General features: G+C 39.0%; 1 long non-coding RNA gene across 1 annotated transcript; it reads left to right on the top strand.

The window, feature by feature from the left end:
* Positions 1–2,418: 2,418 nt before the first annotated feature.
* Positions 2,419–9,495, top strand: LOC131816675 (uncharacterized). Its single transcript, XR_009348140.1, has 2 exons — positions 2,419–2,451; positions 5,314–9,495. It is a non-coding gene; the product is annotated as an uncharacterized LOC131816675 (long non-coding RNA).
* Positions 9,496–18,407: the final 8,912 nt, after the last annotated feature.

The following is an 18,407-nucleotide window of genomic DNA, read 5'->3' on the forward strand; positions in this document are numbered from 1 at the left end:
TTTAATACGTGTGACATATTGCCATGTAGAGCTGGGTTAAGGATACTAAGAACCAGAAGACAGGATTGCCTCTTCATTCAATTTATGTCCTAAAATGCCTGTTACGCTTCCAGATCTGTCAATACACATGTAATCATGTGTATAAATTAGAAGCTGCTTCTACAAAGGCTGCATGTCTCTGCTTACACAGACTTTTTTTTTTTTGCTTCTAAAGCAGTGGGCTTTATTCCATAAGGCTTACTGGAGCACACAGTGATGATGCCTTATTATTCTGGGGCACACAGTGATGATGCCTTATTATTCTGGCATACGTGGGAAGGCAGCATATCACATCATAGCTTTTCCAACTAATGGACATGTGTTTGTGCTGAGAACCATCGTCTCTAATACACTGTATGCATCCTCGAACTCTAGCTGATTGCCCCGGAACACTCTAGCATGTTTTGAAGTTTTGTTCTTCTCATGCTATTACAAATACATCTCCCTATATTTTTTCCACTTTTCAAAATCCACTGCCATGTCTTTTTTTTCTCGTTATATCCTCATCGCCTTGCACCCAGGCAAGGAAATACATCAGTCTCTATAAATGTCAGCTGAATGAGGGAATGAAAGTAACCATGTTTTTGAGTAGACTACGACTTTTGAACAATGACTCGGTATCATTATAATAAACATAAACTTTCATTTTTACCTGCAACGGAGGGGGACTGTCCAAATACAGTGAAAGCAATGTTGTCTATGTTAAATAACCATAAACTAAGCTTATTTAAGTCTTCTTTTTCTCTCTCTCTTCTCCACCAATGACAGCTTTCACTTCTCATTTTTGCTTCTGCCAAATATATCAGGCTGTCACAATGCTCTATCGAGTTCGTTGATTCTCGTCTGCACTGGACCAAGAAATTACATAACCAAGGTTGCTTAAAAATATATGCAAATTGAAAGCAAATATAATCTAAAGGGCTTAAAGTGGATATATATTTTTGAAATAGTATGAGCAGATACCAAATTTGGAGTTACCTTGTTTTGGTCAGTTTCCTTTTTGGGTCAAGAAGCTTCAGGATATGGATTTATGACATCTATTTTGGCTTCTCAGAGCATTTAAATGCTTTCGTCCTTGCATTTACTGTGTAATGAATAGTTGAGGGAGACCTCTGGGTAAGGGAGGTGCCTTTGTGTCTGCAAATGTGCATATGTTTACATACATATGTACAACAAAGTCATATATAGTCATTTATCGAGAGATTGAGTGCTTACTGTGTCCATTAATATGATCTTTATTTTCCGTCAGATATGTTAAAGCCAACAATAATGAGTGGGATGATTATTATTATTCTTTAATTCACAATTCCAGAGCAGCTGAATTATTACTTAGCAAATTACTCTTCTGTCGTGCTCTGGAATACTTTACGTATTTCATGTGGGTGAGATGACTACACTCTGAAAATGCTGCATTCTCCAGAACCCCCATGACCGTGGCTCTTAACACAGTGATGATGATAACCATTTCATCCCTGTTGTCTGTGGCACATTAGCTCCCTTAGAGGTAATGACCCTAAAGTCCCGGGTTCATTCTCTGTTCAAGAGGATGTCCCCTTCTAGGGTCAGGTAACCTTATTATAAAATGCCTGCAACCTGGTGTTTTCCAGAACTAACAACAACAAGAAACAACTTCAAACAACCATTGTAGTCACCATTGTAGACATTTCAGGACTATGCCATAAGATACGAAGAATAGACAAAACATATTTTGAATAATGTCAATGATCCTGTCATATTACTTTTTTTTTTTTTTGTCATGTTCCTTTTGATAAAAAGGGTACATACCCGAATGTCTAGGTTTTGGGATATTGCTTTTAACAGTGTGTGTGTGTTCAAGTGTTGAGTGTTCCAGTGTTTCACGTGTTGAGTATGTGTAGGTCTTTTTTTTTTAAATTGCCAAAGCAATTATGGAAAATGTCCAAGATAAACATTAAAAATGTAGATAGATGAATGTAGGAAAACATAGAAAATAAATCCATATTCCCACCATTATAAATACTTTGGTATATCTCTTCCCTCTTTCCCTATCTTTCTGTTTCTATTTTTATATCTTTATAGATATATTTTTTATGATTTTAGGATCCATTGTGTCATATTTTTAATACATGAGTATCATACTTTTTATGTGTGTTTGTCATGCAACTAAAATTCATTTGAAAGCATATCTTTTAATGTTTATATATATTTCACATCCATAACATGTATGAACCATACTTGGATGAAAAATCACCTATTCTTATACCTTTATATACATGTATAATTATATAAATTATATAATTATATAAAAATTATATTATATATATATATATACTTATATTTGTATAAAGATGCATTAACTGCTTCTGTCAATTGTTTATTTTTATCTCCTCTTATCTTGTTAGGTTTCCAAATGTGGAATTACTAGACCAAAAGGTATGCTTTCTTGAGACTTTTTTTTTTTTTTAATCGCCTTGTTTCAAGGCAAATCCCAATGCATTGAATCTCAAGGATATTCTAAGTTGTGTGACCTTGACAGTGGTGATGGCATTGCCTGGTGGGGAGTGTTTGGGCTTTGGGTCAGCCTGCTCTGTGTTTGTGACATTGATCCAGCCAGCTGTAAGGGACTGTTACAGAGATTAGAAATAATGCCCCTCGAGTGCTTGACACATAATGAACACTTAGGCAGTGGAATTAAATACACTAGCTCGTGGTGCTACTACTACTACTAATGATGATCAAATTAATAGAGTAACTTAATTGGGGGAATAAGATGTCTTCAAGAGGTATTTATATATAATAAGCCTTTAAATAACACATCGAGCTCTTGCAATGCCTGCTTCAGTGCAAAAATGATAAATGGAGAGGAAGCATCTGAGGAGGTTAGGGACGTTGTCACAGCTACATGGAAGCACGGGTTGGCGTTAGAGGAAGAAGAACAAGGCGGATTTTCCAGGTGATGGTGAGCATTTGAATACATTCGTGAATTAAGGGATGTGAGAACCGAACATTAAATTGGGGCCAGACCGTAAACCCATAAGACAAGCATGAGGAGTGACCCTTCGGTTTTTAGACAGGAAGGGACTTGCCGATGAGTGAACGCCAGGCTAAGAGAAGAGTGCAGGGCTGTTAGAACACTGATCCCGCTGTCATTTCTCTGTTGGTGGCCTCTGGCTGCCGTCCTACCCTGTGATCTTTTCTTTTGGATTCTCTTCCTGCGATTTCCCAAATCCCAATGGTAACTGATAAGGAAATAGAGAAATTCGTGTTACAAGGAAGGTCCTTGTGTGAGAGGAGGCTGCAGATCCAGCCTCTAAGCCTGTGGATTTCAAGCCCAAGTTCCCCTCCTCTGGTTTTTGCAGAGGATAACTTTTCATGGCATCTGTGCTCAGACAAATCTAGAAATCATAGAATAGGACTGATAATTTTCACAGCCAATGACTAATTCCCCCCCAAATGGTTCCTACATTGACTATAATATATAAAATTTGACCTTGCATGCCTCCTACAAGACCTATAGCCAGATATTTGGCTCAATTCTTATGCTTCCCGGTGAGAGACTTTCTTCCACTTTAAAAGTAAATTCAGGAGCCCCTGGGTGGCTCAGTGGGTTAAAGCCTCTGCCTTCGGCTCGGGTCATGATCCCGGGGTCCTGGGATGGAGCCCTGCATGGGGCTCTCTGCTCAGCAATCTCTCTGCTTCCTCCTCTCTCTCTGCCTGCCTCTCTGCCTACTTGTGATCTCTGTCTGTCAAATAAATAAAATCTTTTAAAAAAATAAAAATTTTAAAAAAGTAAATTTGATCAGTATCTGAGGAGATGACTGATCGTTTTCTCCTTCACTGACTTGTGTTCTGCAGGTAGATAGCCTTCATTGGCCCTTGGTCAATTTATCTTTTAATATTCAAATCCCTGTGTACAAGTTACAGATGAGTAACTTGTATCACAACTATACAGAAATCAAATGCTATACCTCATAGTCGCCGATCACATTAATGACTCCTGATAGCAGGAAAAATATCACTGATAACATTATATGATTTTTAAAAGAAAACCCAAGTTATGTTACTGCCCATTTTATAAGTGCTTACTTAGATATTGTAGTGTACTAATTAGGATCAAATCCAGATATTTCTTCCTCCCTTTGGATTTGAGCTCCACCCAGTCCATTCTAAATGTAAAGAAATCCAAAGGAATGATCACATTTTAAAATGTATATTTATGCTAAATCTCTCCATTTATATGGTTGGCATAACTGAACCACCAAATTTTAGCAGACGCTATAAATAATGCCTTCTTGTCACCTCATGGTCATCTTCCTGCGTGTAAACTGAAACACAAAGTCTACAACTTGAGGGAAAAAAAATCAGTTAAGAGACCTAGCTTTTCCATTGACTAAGCTTAAACCTCTTATACGTGTTAACTTCACCCAAAATAAAGCTTTCCAAAAAGAGAAATCCTTGAAAGATAATGATGTATTTCCTACTTGGGCAAAGGTTAAACCCCAAAGCTATTGTTCTTAATGCCTATTATTTTTAAATAAAAATCTAGTGCCTCCTTAGTACTGGTTTAAGTAAAAGAAGGAATGTACTTAGTAAATTAGTGGATGCAAAGCAAAATCAAAGTGCATAAATGTGAAAATCACGCACACACAACGTTCTATCTCCTGACCTCATGGTGTCATATCTAAAAACCTCACAAGATGTGGAAGACGGTTCAATTTTGGATCTGTAGCTATTTAGTTCTGACAAAGAGATTTGTAGCCTGCTTCCAGACTTCAATTTCTCAGCAACTCGCTTTCATGATTCTGATTTTATGGTGTTTAAGAATTCAGTTATATTTTACAATTTACAATTTAAAAAATTATCTACTCACCCATTGCACACATATTTCTTATGCATGAAAATATGAAACTTTCAAAGCAGATAGTGGCGACCCTCTCAGTATTTTCCAAAAATAGAATGATCTATAAAGCTCTGAGGCTAAACAGCTTCAGTCTTTCTGCAACACGCTAGCTAGGTACACATGGTAAGCAGTTCTTCCCTTGGAGCTGCAGACGATGAAAGTGTTAACTTGGATTTCCTGGCAGAAGTTATCTGAGCATCTACTTGGTCAAAGCATCATATAGTGCAAAAGACTGTCACCGGTACCATATTCATAGTGTCAAAATCCAGGCAGTATAATGGAGATGTAGGCAAACCTTTTTAATCCTGGGCTCACAATGAATCGGCGCTCTTTCCTAAGTGAATTAAGCACAGATATTAATTCACTCCTCTCTCTGTTCTATCTTCATTCCTCAGGCACTGCTCGCCTTGGTTCATTTTTCCTCTCCATGGTCCACACATTTTTTCAAATCCTACAAGATAAGAGGACCCAGACATAGCCAGCGATCCAGGCAGAGCACTTAGAATTGTACTATTAACATTATTCAGCATTTGGTTCATCTCTGCAAATGCATTTCAGATCTGCATGATTCCAGCTCCTCGAGCTCCATTACAAAGGCACAGCCCATCAAAGCAACTTGCCAGAAAAGCCTCTAGCACCCTTAATGTAAAAACCAACCCACACCCTGCAGGTGAAATAGTGCAGGCGGCACAAAATAAAAATAAAAACATAAAAACGATTTTTGAGATTATTTTTTCCACAAGGGAAAGCAATTCTCTGTGAATTGACTTATGGGCCATGACATAGAACCCCAAAATGAAAGAAAGAACGGGAACAGGAGGAAGGAAGACAACCCGCACTCCAGGCATGGACAGGTGTCCTGTTCGCTCTCCTGTCTCCTGAACCCTCTTCAGAGTCTCCGCCACAAGGAAGGCAGCCTGACCTGCAGTCCCATGTAGAGTAACATGGAGACTGGAGATCTCTCCTACAAGGTTTCACCCCCTAACTTCTCTGAAGATCCTCTCAGAACAAGAAAATTTTTTCCCACAGGAGAATTGGAGAGTCTATGAGTTCATGCTCGAAGTGAATTTCCTAATTTCCTCTCTGAGCAAATACCAGGGTATTTATTTCTCTTACGTAATTTCCAGGGAGTCCGCTCTGTGACCCGACTTCTATTCTGTTGGTCTACTGAGGGACCTTACCGTCAAACGGTCACCCGTGGTGAGAACGTACCCAAGGACTGATATATGACTGCAAAGGAACTTAACAATTCCTGGAAGGAAAAGGGTTAAGAGCCAGTAAAAACAGCATAAATTTACACATGACCTAGTATGATTACACTTTTATTCTCTTCCTTGCAAGGAACAACAATGGCGACATCCATAAGTAATGCTTCTGGTCTAAAAACCTTCTCACCAACCTTCTGGTTCGAAGGGATCTCTAGGCAGAGAGATGTATTTGCTGCTGATTTTTCTTTCAGAAGGTTCTAAAAGGTTCATTACATCATGGAAAAATAATCTCCACTATTGGGAGCAGGGAGCAGCCTTGGGTGATTGGTTTGTGACGGTCTGATTCTGGCTGACAAGTTCTAGAATTACAGCTATTTTGTCCCCATCTTAACCTTACTGTGAGGAGGGGAGATGGCTTCAACAGACAAAGGAACTTGACTTCAGAAAGAATTATGAGCAGAAAATAAAAACAAAAACAAAAAAAACCCGAAAAGGGTCCTGGAGAAAAATAGGGGACATGCATTTGTTTTCTCTTATAGATGAGATCAAATTCTCCAAAGAGTGAATGAGCCAGACGCTGCAGTCCTCCAGGTCCTCATCCTGCAGTGGAGGCTTCCCTATGGGAACAAACTAGTTGCACACTGAGCACTCTGTAGGGGGTCCAGTTTGGGGCAGTGACGGGTGCGGATGGAGAGATAGAAAGTGGCAGGAGCTAGAAGGCAGCCCTCTGCCTACCTCCCAGCCCCAACCCCCACCCCACCGCTCTGATCCCTTAACTCCCTCCCAGCAGGCCCCTTTCCTTTTTTCCCTTTCTTCTCTAGGAATTTTCCATCAGCTAGAGAACAAGGACATCAGTAGTCACACTAATGGGAAAAGTTGCATGTTTTGTCTTTGGCCCTGGCAGCATCTGGGCAGCCATGTGCTCGCCTAAGAAGCCCAATGACGATGAGTGGTGCATGGCTGCCCCCGGGGCCCTGTCCTACCAATGTCACTCTCTTCTCTTCCTCCCCTCTCCTCCTCCTTCCTTGTGGCTCCTTCCCTAATGTCTCAAGGAAAACCTTTATGATGCTTCCTGGCAACGGAGCTCAATGGCTGGTCTAGATCAGGATGGTACCTGGAAGAGGTGGTCTTGGGAACTTTTCAATAGTTAACTCATAACTCCATAATGAAGGACTCAATTGAAATGAAAAAGGTAGCAACCCACAGGGGGGGAAAAAAAAGACATTTTGAGATAGTGTCATTCGGAGACTTTCTTCCTTTAAATACAATTTAAAAAGACCTTAATTCCTTGTGTAGAATTTTATTTTAAAGTCCCCTTTAGTTTGTTCATGGAAACGATTTAAGATTGAGGATTTTGATGGGAGAGTATCGACATCAAGAAAAGGAACCAGAGCCAAAATCGTGATTTATATGCAAATGTCCCTGTATTATAAGACTCTTAGAAAATGAAAACTTTTTCCTGAAATCCAGACCTTTCTTTTTAAACCCAGGATGTCACCCTTTCCCCTGTTCTGGAACAGGGTGGGATCTGCAACGCTGTAGCCCATGGGCCAAAATCTGGCTCACCGTCTATACAGCTCCTGAGCTAAGAAGGGTTTACAGTTCTTAACTGTAGGTGGAAAAAAAATTTTTTGAAAGAATAATGTTTTGTGACACTAGACTATTTTATAAAATTCAAATTTCTATCTTCATTAGTAAATTTGTAACTGGAACGTAGCCACTCTTGGAACGTAGCCACTCATCGTGTATGACTGCTGCTTCTGTGATCTAACAGCTAAGTTGAGTAGAAGAGACAGAGCCCCTGTGTGGCCCACAAACCCTGGGATACTGACCTTCTGGCCCCTTATGGACAAAGTTTGCTGAACACCGGTCCAGAATACTGCTACGGGCATTAGGCCAAATTGAGCATAAAGGGTAGGAAAGCTATTCCTCAGCTCTAGTAACTAGCAGCTGAATACATTTAATGGTAGGATTTATTGAACTGCTGGTGCCTCCTTGTTAAAGTGGAGAGAAAATGCTCATAAACTTACTTTTAGGAATAACCATATATGGAGTATAAAATACGTATTCAAACAATAAATATTTTCTGTTCAAACTAATTATAGCTGGCATTATTTTTGATCAAGTTCACGTCCATGTCAAAATTCAGTACCTTCCACGAAGCCTCCTAAAATAAAACTAAGGTTACTGTTAATATTAGTCCTTAAATCAGTGAACATCAAAACTGATTCTGTGAGGACTGGATTTTTGCAAATCTGTAGCTAGTCTGTTTCAGGCTTGTAGATCTACAGCAGACCTGAGAGTCTGTGAAACTATCAAACACATTTTTCCCGTTGAGCTGCGTCAACTCAAGGTACCGTGCATTTGATCTCATTAGCAATCGTTAAGTGTTGCATGTAAGAGGATTTAGTGATTGAAAAATATAAAGAAAAAATAAATAATAGAAGAAAATGGATTATTTTGCAAAAAAGAAATTGTGTCCTGAAAAAATGTTTAAGGGCTTTGAATTTTGAATGCAAATTATATCATATGATTCCATTTCTTTGAGAAAAGAAAAATCTTTATATTTAAACTAGTTTCCAAATCTGAACCTCTTTCTATGTTTGTCTTCAGTGCTAGGATTAGGGTGTGGTAAAGAAGGCATTACACACCTCAAGTATGAACTTCAAGAGGCACAAAACAACAATAACAGCAACAACCCAGTAATCAAGACAAGTAAGAGTTTAATGCATAACTTTTGAAAAATAAGAATGCAAAATAACCCATGATGAACAATATAGGTCAAAATTGCTATATATATTCAGATTTGTTGAAATTGCCTGCAATAGTGGCCAAAATATTAATATATAAAAAAATACAAACCTATTTCTCTTTCGTGTTAAAAAACATCTGGAGACGGGCCTTCAAAATGATATTCTGGGGACCCCAATGTAGTAGATGTGATTATAGTTTATTTTTTTCCTTATGCTTGTGCATTGGCATTTTCTCATTTTTCTCGAAATATTTATTATTTCTTGACAAAGAACAATGCCTAAAACACTGTATCATTTTAAGACTAAAAGGAAGATGCCATTCCTTTCTTATTAAAAGTTTGTCTACTTGATTAAGACCAAGATGGCACATTGATCCTTCATTTGCTGAGGTGATTACAAGTAAATGCTCTCCTGGTGCACACAGATTTGCAATCATATTTCCAAACTCATTAGGGGAAGCCTGTTATATCTGTCTAGAAACACAACTAAATCATTCATATAATATTTTGTCCTTTAGCTGTTAAGTGAATGCAGAAATAGTTCTAAACCAGTATAAGTTCACTGGTGAGGCTAGGGGAAATTTCTTCCCTGGATTTAACAGAAAAAAAAAATGAAAAGCAGGATGCCTATTTTAAATATAATGCAATATATTGATTAACATATCAGTGCAATGTACACCTTTACCACCCTGCCTCACAGAGACAAATCCTGGTAAATCCCTTTGAGGAATGGAAGTACAAAGTCACCAAAACTTGTTCCCACTAGAAATTTCTAAGAACTAATAGGAGTTTGGTCTTTTCTCTCCAAACACCACTAGACATGCCTATAAGCCTAATTTAATCCTGTTCTGTAAATGACATTGTCTGTTTATTTTACTATCAGAAGCTCAGTATTAAATCAACAGGGCTTTGGGCTTCCGCTCATTTGAGTACTTCCTTTAAAAGGGAGGGAGGTGAGAGCACATCCTATCATTAGCTCTCCTGCCTCTGGTTTGTCATCGCACTATTAATAATATGAAACAATAAACCCACAGTTGGACCCTGAAAACCCGATTCTAACGTGTGAAAATCTTCCTAAACATACTGATTTCCAGTGAACTTACTTCTGATAAGTTTGTCACCTGACATTAATTTTTCTTAACCTGTTAGATAGAGGCATAACAGCTGTGCTTCCAAGAGAACAATGTAGCCCTTAAAACATGTGGCATGGCGAAAAAGTTCAGAATTGTCTCTAGGAATCAATCAAAGAAAAACACAATAGGGAGATAAATCAAATATGATACTGATGGGATTTAAAAACTAATAAATTATTACATTTCCTGAGAAATTGTAGGAAGAGAATTCATCCAACATTAAAAAGAAATAAAGCCAGTCCACTGATTTCAACGGAATTTTGAGTTTGAGAATCTACTGCAATGAAATGGTAATCATGATAGTAATTCCCTCAAACAACATAGGATCCCTCCCCCACATGCTTTATTTTTAGTTTAATTATTTTTTATTTTTTTAAAAAAGGGATGCTAATGATCTTTGGGGTTAAATGTTTTCCATCAAAAATCCATGGATTGGGGCGACTGGGTGGCTCAGTGGGTTAAAGTCTCTGCCTTTGGCTCAGGTCATGATCCTAGGGTCTTGGGATCGAGCCCCGCATCAGGCTCTCTGCTCAGCGGGGAGCCTGCTTCCCTCTCTCTCTCTGCCTGCCTCTCTGCTTACTTGTAATTTCTGTCAGATAAATAAAAAAAATCTTTTAAAAAAACTCCATGGATAAAAATCGATGATCTATTGTATCCTGTTTTAATAGTATACAAACTTGGAAGAGGGGTTTGAGCAAGATGTTCCTTTTGGTTCTGCCCAAAGTTATTTTTCTGTGATTTCTTTGCCCAAACTAAAATGTAAGAAATTTTTCCTTATATTATTGGTCCTCTTAACTTCTCCTACTAGAAATAAAATTGTTATAATCTCTGTTCAAAACTTCCACATGAATGTAAGTCCTCTGAGAGTCATATAATTTAAATGATTAAGATGTAAACACAGTTAAGTATGAGTTATTGCCTTAGATCTCCATGACCTTGGTGGTTTCAGTCCTATGACATCAATATATATTTCTTCTGTTTGTTTTTGCATAGTTGTTTAATCTGATGATCTCTGAAGGTTGATATAAAGGTGCTGTTACTATTATTACTATTATTATCATCATTATCATTGTAGTTTCCAATTCGGAGAATACTAAGCTAGAGACCACCTCTTTCTTCATGGCCAGTAATTGTATGTGAGTTTATTATGGATTATGTATATTATAGATTTCCTTCATATAGACTCCTGGGAAAACTATTAGATGGCAGCTATCATTGCAAACATGCAGAAAATAAGAATAGAGTGCTTTTGATGCTTTCAAGAGTGTTCCCTTTGTAATAGTTTGTAAATAAGTATACTAACAAGTTTTTGTGAGCCTCTCTCTTGCGGGTATCATAGTCAACAAGTGCACCATAGCTACCCAATAAACAGCAACTTTAATATAAACTAAATACAAGTTTAATTACAACCCTCATCCAAATGTTATAATTGAACTTATAATGACAACCACAAATTATGCCATCAGAGTTTTGTTTACATCATAAAGGCCTCTTTCTCAATACCTCTAACAGTATACATTGAACAGTGTTCATTGATTAATACAATAATGCATGCGCTAATATGCACCCAAACATAGCTCTACAAATAGTTAATGCATTAATTGAAAAACACATTATCAGACTTGAATCCATCACCCTCTCTCTTTACAATACATTACTTTTTTTTTTAATTATGTTCAGTTAGCCAGCAACATCTTTATAATACTTGAAATGAAACGTGAACTTCTCTAGTTTGTTTATTCTGTTGACTGAGTGAAAATCTTCTTATTAGATTTTAGCATCACTTAACTACGTGCTCTGTAATAGCAAAGTTCAAAAACATAAAAAGTAAATTCAAAAATCAAATTTAGGGGCTCCTGGGTGGCTCAGTCTGTTAAGCCTCTGACTCTTGATTTTGGCTCAGGTTAGAGTCATGAGCTCAAGCCCCACAAGTTGAACGTGGAGCCTGCTTAAGATTCTCTCTCTCTCCCTCTGCCTCCTCCCTCTGTAAGCAGGCGCACTCTCTACCTCCCTTTCTCACACTCTCATTAAGAAAAAAAAAAAAAAATCAAATTTGAAAGGACTTTGTTACAATGAGATATCAAAGAATATCCCAAACCAAGTCAGGACCCAATCCATTAAGATCTCTCCCCTCCTCCCCCAAAAAAGAGTGATCATGGAAAGTGTCAATTGGAGAGGTAATCAGTAGTCATCCGCGGTAGATATAGGGGGATAGAGGCTGACTTTAACTGAAAAGACCGGTTTTGACATTCCACGCAAACACGTGGGGGAAAAAATCAAACCCACGGATGGGAAAAAAAAAAATAGTTAAACTAGCGTGAAGACAAACAAATGTCTGATTAAAAATCATTCCCTTCAGTGGAGGGCTCCTTACCTCCAGCACCGACCCGCGGCTGCCAGGGAGCCACAGTTCTAGAAAACTCTCAGCTCCAGACTCTAGTTCCTGAGCTCGAGTACTCTTTTTACTACACTTCAATACCAGATCCTAAAAAGCTCGTGAAATAGTAGACAGACCCACGGGCCAGGATGGAGTCCCAACACACTTTACACGTTTGCTTTCGACAGTTGGTTGTAATCGAGGACCAAACAGAGAGAGAGGGAGTGCGAGTGTGTTGAGTCAGAGGCTTTTTTTTTTTTTTTTTCTCTTTGGTACATTTACGTGGTCAGATGTTCTTGCTGAGCCCAAATGGTCATCAAGCCACGGCTTTCTGCGTCTTCCCGGTGAATGCTTCCATGGCAGATAAAATTACTTCTCTCTTTTACTGGGTTGTGTGAGCCACTGTGCTACTCACAGAAATGAGAGGTGTTCATTTCGAAAGCTGGGTTCTTTGGGGTTTGGGGTTCTTTGTTTGTTTTTGAAACTGTTGTTGTTGTTGTTTTAATTGGTAAATTCTGGGGAATTCAATTTTATGTCAAATGTGATGTGACTGTCGACATGGTCACAGGCCTCCAAGGGGCTTTGGGAGCACCTGACAACCCCGTTCTATTTTCCTGGTCCATCCACCCTCCTGGGCTCTGAGAGGGGGTCCCAGATCTGTTTCCAACTCCACTCAATCCTGGAACATATGCCTCGCTCTCAGCTGATTCCCTTGCTTCTCATCAAGAAATGGAAGCAGAGAGAAGGTTACCTCTTCCACCCCCCCGGTCCCTGTACACACCCCTGTCTTCATCCAGACCTGGTCACACTGTTCTCCCTCCGTGTCCGTAGCTAGAAGGTCCCCCTCCTTCCTCTGGAAGACCGGGTGCCGTCCCTTCTCATCTATTCAAGGCCCCTTCTTTATTTATCCCCTTCTCTCCTACATTGTCTATTTTTTCCTTTCTATGGGATCGTTCCCATCTGCTCAGAAGCATGCTGAACTACCTCCCACTAACAAAAGAAAGAAAAATACAAAGAATTAAAATTAAAAAAAAAAAGAAAGTAAAGAAAGCTTCCCTTGACCCTGTACCTTTCTCCAGCTGCTACTTCATTGATCTCCTCCCCTTTTTATCAAAACTTTTCAAAAGATGTCCCTGTCTTCTCAGCCCAAATTCTCCATCCAGTCTCCTTGAGTCAGGCACCAACCCCCCCAGGCATTCTTACATGTCCCCCCCCCCCCCCCATACACACACACACCTGCCTCTATCAACTCTGTTTCCTCACACTTGGCCTCCAAGCACTATTTGACAGTCAATCACTTGCTCACTTTTTTACTCGGCTAAGTAACCCCTCATCTGTCTTCTCTCCTGCCTTATAGGACAACTCCTTCTTGTCTCCTTTAATATATTTATTCGCTTCACCCTCCCCATGTTGCAATGTCTTTGGCTCTGGGGACCATCCAACACGCCCCGTCCCCATGTCTCTTGCTGGAGGATCTCAAGCAAGCCTGGGCCTTTATAGACCTATGTATGCAGAGGGCTTCCAAATTTCCTTTCTCAGGTCTGACCTCCCACAGTGCCTCTGAATCCACGTATACAATCTCCTACGGCTTCCTTTATGTGGGGACATCCAATAAGGCATTTGAAACACAGCCTGCTTCAAACTGAACTCTTAAGTTTTGTTTCTCCACCAGACTCTCAAACTTGTTTTTTGCTCCAAGGCCTCTGCCCTGGCTTGGAACTCTGTTTCCGCAGCTAGCCACATGGTTTGCTTTTTCCCTTCTACATTTCAGAGCAAATGTTACCTTCCCTCAGGGGCTGTCTCTTACCATTCTGCCTAAAATGGCACCCATCACTCTCTGCACAGGTGGAACCCTTTCTTTTCTTCTTCCTTTCTTTTTTTTCATTGCAATTTAACTGTGCCTGGCATTAAATGACATTTGGTTTCTTGGTTTGTTCGTTTGTTTGTTTTACCTCTCCTACTAGATTGCAAGTTCCTAGAAAGATCATTTATTCTGTTTAGTTCATTAGTACCTTCACAATGTCTGTCAATGACCAGACATGATGTAGATGTCCAATATATGAATATCCGTGAATATTAGAAAAATGAAGCTTTGCAATGGAAAATTTTTATCTTACTGGCTGCATTAATTCTAGTCCTGGCAAATAAATAGAAGAATAAGGGATGATAGATAGATAGATAGATAATAAATAATAGAAAGTTAGTAGAGAGATAATGATAGCTGCTAAATAAATAATAATAGATGAAAAATAATAATAGATAAATAGATGAATAATGATAAGTAGATGATAGACATACAATGATAGAAGATAATCAATAATGATAAATGCTAGATAATGATAGATAGATAGATAAACAATGATAAATAAGGAACAGGGAAAGGGAGGCAAAAATGAAGCCATGGTTTAGAATGAGGACTGTTGTTCACTGCAACCAACTCTGGGTAAGGAAGTACAAAGAGGAGACAAGGATCATGCTTGGGTTCTGTTATTTAATTACACTACTGTAGGCAAGATGTTCTCTAATTCTTAGCATCTCACTGATAAAGTTGTGAGAAGAGGTACATGGGAGGTATTTCTGTTACAGAATTCTGTGAGCTGCATCTCTAATTGACGGTGACATCATACCTCCAAGGGAGGCAGTGCTGGAACATGTTGACATGGATCTGAATATTAAGAATGGGTACTTTTTTCCCAGACAATAAAAATAGAGATGGGCACCACGCACTGGCCATGTACTCGGTGCTAAGTATTGTCTTACACGCTTTTGTGTGCTGTGAGTCATGCAGTTGTCACAACAGTTGTGGGAGTTACATCCTTGTCCTCCTGTGTAACACACAGGGAAACGGAGTTTGAGAACTTTGTGCGTGGCCACGCCACTAGAAACCCACAGAGCTGGGACTCCAATGAGAGCAGGAGACCTCCGGGATTTCAGTCTAAGTTAAATGAGAGAGTGTAGGGTGCCTGGGTAGCTCAGTCATTAGGCGTCTGCCTTCGACTCAGGCCATGATCCTGGGATCCTGGCATCGAGGAGCCCCGTATCGGGCTCCCTGTTCCATGGGAAGCCTGTTCTCCCTCTCCCACTGCCCCTGATTGTGTTCCCTCTCTTGCTGTCTGTCTCTCCCTGTCAAATAAATAAAATCTTAAAAAAAAAAAAAACAGAGAGTGTAACAGAGAAAGAGATGCAGAGAGACTACCATGTAGCACGCTTGCATGGCAGTGCCTCTGTGAGAATTTGTTAAACTCTCTGGTTCTCTCTCTCTCTTTCTCTGTCTCATTCTCTACACACACATACTACTTATGATGAGAGAGTTTTGGAACTTCATTCTTTTCTACTAGCTTCATTCTTGATAAAAGCTATAGCCTTGATCAAATAAGCCTTGATAATATACATCAGTGGCCATTAAATTTCTGAATTTGGTACAAAATATATAATTTAGTTCCAAGCTCACAAGTAACTCTGGGGGAAGGTGGGCCAGTCCTGTCTTTCTCTGTTCTTTACATCAGGATGCTGACATAGTGGAATTTAGAGATTTTAAAAAAAAAAAAATCATTTAAATAAATATCACAACTCTTAGAAAAGCACAAAACTTATGAGACTATAACATATTTACAAAGCAAATCTTTGCTCATGATAAAAATTGTGTTTATTAAGCTGTTTCTATATATGCATTAATGTAGTTATTCTAAGCTAGTATTGGGGATAGATACTTGAATTCTGGTTGCTTTCTCTTACTAGATTAATAGATTCTTGATGGACATGATTCAGATTTCCATGTCTATATATGGAGATCAAGAATGACAGCCTAAATGAACTTCAGTGTCTTCTTCTAAATACGTAATGCACATTGCGGTAGCAGAGGGAAAAAAAAATCTAGTACATGGAATCCATACCTAGACCAATGTTACGCTAGTTTTTGATTTGAGTGGTGCCCATCATATTTTATTTATAGCCCTTATTGGCAATGTGCTTCCCAAAGTATTCTTCCAAATATCCTCCCAGAGTAGCAGGGAGGAGATAAAAATTTAATCAATTTACTTCATGGAAAAAAAAAAAATGTGTTCCCTTGTGACCACAAGGTGGCACAATGGTGACCAAGAATATTCAACATCCTAATAGAAATGCAATTACCACAGGCTTTTACATAATCGTTATTATTAATACTGTGTCTTATTATCATTATGATATTTCAAAAGATCCACATATCACCTTAGCCTTTCGGGGGAAAGATAAAGTGCTTTTATTTATTTTTTTATCATCTTCCTTCTGCCTGCAGAATCATTAGTATTTTGTTTTTCCCCAGTCCCCTACCCCAGGAATGACAAGTAGGTGTGTAGAGCCTTGGTTTAATAATTGCCCAAAGCTTTAAACCGAAGAGTAACGCCGCAGATAATAAGTGATGTATCTGGAGAAGGATAAACAAAACTTTATATTATTTGATGTAGATGACGTGGTTCTCAATTTAGTTTTCATCATCCTATGACCATTCTAATATTTATTTGTAATATAAGAATACAGAAGCCATCCTAGACACTTTGGTTTGCAGTAAAAGTTCAAGTTTGTTATTTGAAAATTGCTCTTTTTTTGGTCCAGCACCAGACATGATCTTGGGAACAGCACCCAGGAGATTCTAATGTGCTGTCCAGTTCTTTTGTGATTGTTTGGTATTGAGATGGGACCATCTCTCCTCATGCTCAGGGACCACTAGAGCCTGGGAAGCAAGGTGCTACAATCATAAACAGTTGTAGTTATTGGGAGAGTATAAAAAAGCAGCCACATTTTCCCAGCTGGAAACATAACACAGGCCGGCCAGATACAGTTGTTCAGTTGTTCACTGCATAAATCACTAATCAAAAGAAGCACCTTTGAGTAGGAATACAAAGGGCTAGTAACATCCTTCACTGAAAATTTTTTCCTCAACTTCCATAGATCAAGTGTTCTGGCATTTCACAAAATTTAGTAGCGTATTTGGTGCCCTTTGTGAGTTTGCCATAAATTTAGGTGGTCCTCATAAGAATTCTGTATTTTTCATGCCAGTACTTGCTTCCTGCCAGTGTAATTAAAAAGCAACATTTTACCCTTAAAAAAAAAAAAAATCAGGCTTCTGTCATTTTTAAATTCCTTGAATGTCATTGTTTACAATAGATCTTATGTCAGAAAAAGACTGTAGTATCAGACCTGAAAACGAAGTTCAACAAGTATTATTGTAGCTGCATTGTCAATGTATTATCATGGAAAGTAAAAAGGCACATCGCAGTTACACATTAAAGAAGGATTTTATGGGGCATCTGGGTGGCTCAGTGGGTTAAAGCCTTTGCCTTCGGCTCAGGTCATGATCCCAGGGTCTTAGGATAGAGCCCCACATCGGGCTCTCTGCTCGGTGGGGAGCCTGCTTCCCCCTCTCTCTCTGCCTACCTCTCTGCCTACTTGTGATCTCTGTCTGTCAAATAAATAAATAAATAATCTTAAAAAAAGAAAAAAGGATTTTTAGGGGCGCCTGGGTGGCTCAATGAGTAAATGGTCTGACTCTTGATTTCAGCTTAGGTTATGATCTCAGAGTTGTGAGATTGATCCTTGCATCAGGCTCTGCGTCGGGCTCCATGCTGGGCATGGAAGCTGCCTGAGATTCTCTCTCTTCCTCTCCCTCTACCCCTCCCCCATACCAGAAAGAAGAATTTTTATAAGAAGCAGGAAATAACATGAAATAGAACTTTCCTATAAAATTCAGTTAGTACAGTAATCATGAGAACAGGGAAGATTGTGGGAAATTACATACACTAATGAAGAAAAGCATAGAAAGTCAACAAGAAAAAGAAAGAATCAGGGGAAGAAGTAGAAGGAGGGAAAATCATCATATTTTGAGGCTGCAAAGAATTATGGGATAACATAAAACAACGTCCCAGCCATAAGTGTTCAGAAACAGTAGAGCAGAAGGGTTGAGTAAATCCCCATAATCCCACAGCTGATTAGTGGCAGTGCTGGAACTAAATCAAGTTCTCCTGGGAGCAGGCAGAGAATA

This window comes from Mustela lutreola, chromosome 15, assembly GCF_030435805.1.
Source record: "Mustela lutreola isolate mMusLut2 chromosome 15, mMusLut2.pri, whole genome shotgun sequence".
NCBI classification, from domain to species: Eukaryota; Metazoa; Chordata; class Mammalia; order Carnivora; family Mustelidae; genus Mustela; species Mustela lutreola.